This window comes from Cetorhinus maximus, chromosome 5 (genome assembly GCF_964194155.1).
Source record: "Cetorhinus maximus chromosome 5, sCetMax3.hap1.1, whole genome shotgun sequence".
Taxonomy (NCBI): Eukaryota; Metazoa; Chordata; class Chondrichthyes; order Lamniformes; family Cetorhinidae; genus Cetorhinus; species Cetorhinus maximus.
In genome coordinates, this window is record NC_135883.1 from 10,405,711 (window position 1) to 10,410,784 (window position 5,074).

The 5,074-nt window shown below is 45.2% G+C and overlaps 1 non-coding gene across 1 annotated transcript; it reads right to left on the reverse strand.

Moving 5' to 3' along the window:
• Positions 1-3,582: 3,582 nt before the first annotated feature.
• On the reverse strand, positions 3,583-3,713 carry LOC144681183 (U11 spliceosomal RNA). The gene has a single exon (XR_013576714.1). It is a non-coding gene; the product is annotated as a U11 spliceosomal RNA (small nuclear RNA).
• Between the last annotated feature and the right edge of the window lie 1,361 nt (positions 3,714-5,074).

Genomic DNA, 5,074 nt, shown 5'->3' on the forward strand with positions numbered 1-5,074 from the left:
TACCACCAGATTGTCAGCTTCCCCAGGGTGCGAGGGGCTTTTGAACAGATCTGTGTTCCATTGGAGACTCTACCTGAGAAACCTGTTATATTCATCAACAGGAAGGGGTATCAGTCGTTAAATGTGTTAATTGTCTCTGATGCGCATCCTGCAGGTTAACTCAGAGCATCAGAGAGGTGCTCATAATGCCTTTTTCCTTTGCCACTCCACCTCCATGACTTTTTCAGCAGGGAGGGGCAAGGGGGCAGATGAATCCCAGGGCATAACATTTTATAAGGCTGGATTTTACTTGGGGGTGGAGGGGGGGTGGGGGGGGCGGGGGCGGCGGGGGAGGGGGTGGAGTGGACCGCTTGGACCCCAAGAAGGAATGTCAGCCAGCAGCCGACACACTTGAAAGAAGCCTGCCTTGCAGCTACAGTAGGCTGGACGGTGGGCTAAACTAGGTGAGATTGGGACTTCCGCCCCTCAGCGGGATGAAGTCCCGCCCTCAGAAGGGGGAAGAAGATTTTTGGATGATGCAGAAAGGCAAGTCCCAGGTTTAGGATGGGGAGGGTTCTGAGACCCCAGGCAGGGGGTGGGGATTGGATGGGGGGTGGGGGGGGTTATGTGTGGGGGATCAGGTTTTATTGGACATGTGGCGAGGAACAAAGATGGGGCGTGACGATGCACAGAGGGCACCCCAAACGATGTGCCCCGCCCCAACCCCCCATTTCCTTTCTTTACCTTGGCTTGAAAAAGACGGATTGCCCACTCCTGCAACCAACCATATTATGATGTCGGCAGCATATTATCCCGGTCAATTGGCATGGTAACAAGCTCCATTGACGTTCTACTATTTAGTTAAATCTGGCCAGCAGGCTGCCGATTTTGGCACCCTCCAACCCAGCGTATTTTGGCGGGCAGCTCGGGTGTGGGTGGGTAGGTGGTGGGCCGGGCACCCCTCATATTTTACATGCCACCCCCCAACGCCGAAAATACTCCCGGTGGGGGAGGGCTGTAAAACCCAGCCTGTATTCTTCTCATTAAATCTTCCTGTGATATTTTTATAGAAAAAGGCAAGTGCTAACACTAAAAGTTATGATTAAAATGTTTTTTTTTAATGTTGTTGACTTTTTAATGTTTAAGATTTAAGGTAATGACATCATATGCAGTTCACTTATCTCCCAGTGGCACCTCGCAATCGGAATGATATGGTACCTGTGCCATGTGATTGGCCTGGCAGAGTGAGCCATTGATTGCACCATGAATAATGTCACTGATTTATGTTATACCAGAGGCTGATGTTTCAATGAAGTATGGCGTAAATATAATGTGATATAAATGGACAGCGTAAATGCCTAATTAATGGCATGGGTCACCAAACACATTGTTCTAGCAAAGCCCAGTCCATTATTTCACATAGCATCTGTACGTTTCTTCAATTTTCTTGTTTTATTTGTATAAAATATGGCCATCTTTTAATTTAGGCATGTTGACTTCATTGCTACAGGCTTTCCAATGACAGCTAATGGTACCAAAGGCACAACACGATGATATTCAGGTATTAGATGTGACAAACGACAAGGGTTGCATTTCTGACACAAAATCATTGGGACAGGGTTTGCGGGAAATACAAGATGATTCGAAGTTGAGTGTTACAAATAAGGATATTTTCTCCATCTGTTGAATTTTGCTAAACCTGTTCTAGAAGTGGTCCCCATGAATTAAAATTACCACAAAAATACCCTGATCAAATCTAGATTGCTTGGTCGCTCAACTGCTCTAAATGGTGAATGACACATTCTAGAGCTTGAATTATTTAAGGATGTAATGAATGTTAAAGAAAACAATCCTGGAATGCATGGGGCAGGGTTCCATGGAAGCCATTGAAGGTAGGCCTTCTAAATGCTGGGTCAGTCTCTAGCTTAGACCTCAGACGTTGTCCACAGTTAGGTCTGTGCCAGAATTTGTGTTCACTACAAAATTTTTTATCCCCTCTCTCACCATTACTGGATTGACGCTTGCTACTCATCTTTACTGACTTCTCTTCCTCAATTGACATTTTATTTTCTTTCTCATCCAAATCTGGAGAATGATATCCTCAAGGGTTTCACTGCTGGAGATCACTACTTTCTTTTCTGGTTATCATTTACATCGCTACATACAGGGATTGCCTTCAACTTCTTGTGGATAAGAAAACACGCATATGCCTATCTACCTATATTATGCTAAATTAGATGATTACCACTATGATTGCATACTAATATAATAACCTACTTATTACACAATGGGGGATTCATGCATGTGAACAAAAATATGCATTTATATAGCACCTTTCATAATCTCAGGCTAGCCAAAACACTTCACACCCAATTAAGTGCTTTTGAAGTGTATTCACTGTTATAAAGTTAGGAAACGTGGCGGCCAATTTACACATAGCAAAATTGCAGAAACAGAAACAAGATTGTGACAAATAATTTGACTTTTTTTTAAAACAATATTGTTTGAGGAATAAATATTGGCCAGGACACTGGGGAGAACTTCCCTGTTCTTCTCAAATAGTACCAAGGGATTTTTCACATCCACTTGGGAGGGAAGACAAGGCCTTGGTTTAATGTCTCAAATGGCAGTCATTCCTAACTTTTTTTTGCAATGTGTCTGGTTACTCATCTGCGATTACTGCTTGAACATTTATATAATTGGTTTCGATGGTTCTGATGCCTTAAAAGAACAAGAAGAACAAGTTTAAAAACTCACATTCTAGAAAATTCAGGCATTTTCTTGAGCATTCCATCTTAAGCACTGGATGGCTTAATGGTGACGCATATATTGGAAATAATTATCCCTTGGTTCAAGCACTCATTGTTCCCTTGATCATCCAATAGTACAAAGTGTGTAGCATGTGTTTTGTATTTGTATGAACTAATATCATTACTGCATTGAAATCTATAAGGCGAGATGATGTTTATGGGGACCTAACACGGATTTGTGCTCTGTTAATTTCCTATGCTTGAAACTGTGGTCTGATTTGAAACTTACTCACACTAGAAACAAGGTTCAGGCTGTTGTTCTAGTGTCCGGTGGGAGATTCGCATCACCGGCGTGTGGGGGGGCCCGACACAATTTTAAGTGCACTCAGGCACTTTACTGGCCAGCGTTGGGCTTCCTATGGGATCAAAGACTCTGAAGGGCAGAAATCCCACCCCCAGAGCTGCCAGCCAATCAGAGGTTGGCAGCTCTCCATTGCTGGCAGCGCCACCAGAAGCGGTAGCTGCTGCCAGTAATGCTCCGAGGCCTATCCAAAGGATTGACGCTGGATCCCTGGAGACAAGTTGAGTATGGATGGGGGGGATGGGATTGCAGGGATGGGGTGGCCGGAGAGGGGCGGGGCAGAGAGGTCAGAGACAAGGACAGGACTTGACTTTCAGCGGCACTCCCTTCCCGGTGCCAGGTCGCTTAATTGGGCACTGGGCGCCTGTCAACGAGGGACAGAATCCCCAACAACGACCCCCACCCGCCAACTGTTGGGTGGCCTACAGGAGCCACAGGGGAACAGTGCAAGTTGCATTAAATCCCTGCCCCACCACACAATTTTTATTTTTGCGGAGCGCTGAGACAAACACCAGCAGTTCCAAGAAACAAAAATTGTGCTTCCGAAATCTCTTGATACCGATTCCACACGGATAAAGCGCAAGCACCTGGTCCATGTGCTATTCGCAGCAGAAACCCTTTGGGCTCGAGAATAATTGACTCTAAGTAGCTCATTTATAAGCCTAATTGGCATCCTGCCGTCAATGTGTGTGATTCCTGTCCAAGCCTTTCCCACCCCCAACTTAATTGGGAACAGTTTTCCCAATACCAGGAAACAGCTTGCAGCATCTCATTATGTAAATGACCAGAAATTTGGGAACTGACTGTATTGTAAATGGAAGAAATGTAACCCTACGAAAATACCACTAGATAAATCTCTCAATGTCACAACAGATTAAATGCACAGAGAGAGAACCTCCACACTCAGAATTACAATTCATTTTGTAAATTGGATAGTTCTGGAATCTTCCTTCAATTAACCTAGTTTCCTTTCAACTTGCCAAGCCACTGGATTTAGTAATCCAGAGACCCAGGGTAATGATCTGGGGACCTGGGTTCGAATCCCTACACGGTAGATGGTGGAATTTGAATTCAATAAAAAATCTGGAATTAAAAGTCTAACAATGATCATGAAACCATAGTTGATTGTTGTAAACATTCATCTGGTTCACTAATGTGCTTTAGGGAAGGAAATGTGCCATCCTTACTGGTCTGGCATACATGTGACTCCAGACCCACAGCAACGTAGTTGACTCTTAAACGTCCTCTGAAATGGCCAAGCATTCAGTTGTATCAAGCCGTTACAAAGTCTCAAAAAAGGAATGAAACTGGACGGAGCACCTGGCATCGGCCTAGGCACTGGAAACGATAACGGCAAACTCAGCCTTGAGTTGCTCCTTATTAACATCTAGGGGCTTGTGCCAAAATTGGGAGAGCTGTCTCACAGATTAGTCAAGCAGCAGCCTGACATAGTCATCTTCATGGAATCATACCTTACAGGTAATGTCCCAGATACCACCATCACTATTCCTGGGTATGTCCTGTCCCACCAACAGGACAGACGTAGCAGAGGTGGCGACACGAGGGTATACAGTCGGGAGGGAGTTGCCCTGGGAGTCCTCAACATCCCATGAAGTCTCATGGCATCAGGTCAAACATGGGCAAGGAAATCTCCTGCTGATTACATCGTACTACCCTCCCTCAGCTGATGAATCAGTGCTCCTCCATGTTAAACATCACTTAGAGGAAGCACTGAGGGTGGCAAGGGTGCAGAATGTACTCTGGGTGGGGGACTTCAATGCCCATCACCAAGAGTGGCTGAGTAGCACCAGTACTGACCAAACTGGCAGAGTCCTAAAGGACATAACTGCTAGACTGGGTCTGCAGCAGGTGGTGAGGGAACGAACAAGAGAGAAAAACATACTTGACCTCATTCTCACCAACCTGCCTGTCGCAGATGCATCTGTCCATGACAGTATCAGCGGGAGTGACACTGCAGAGTCAA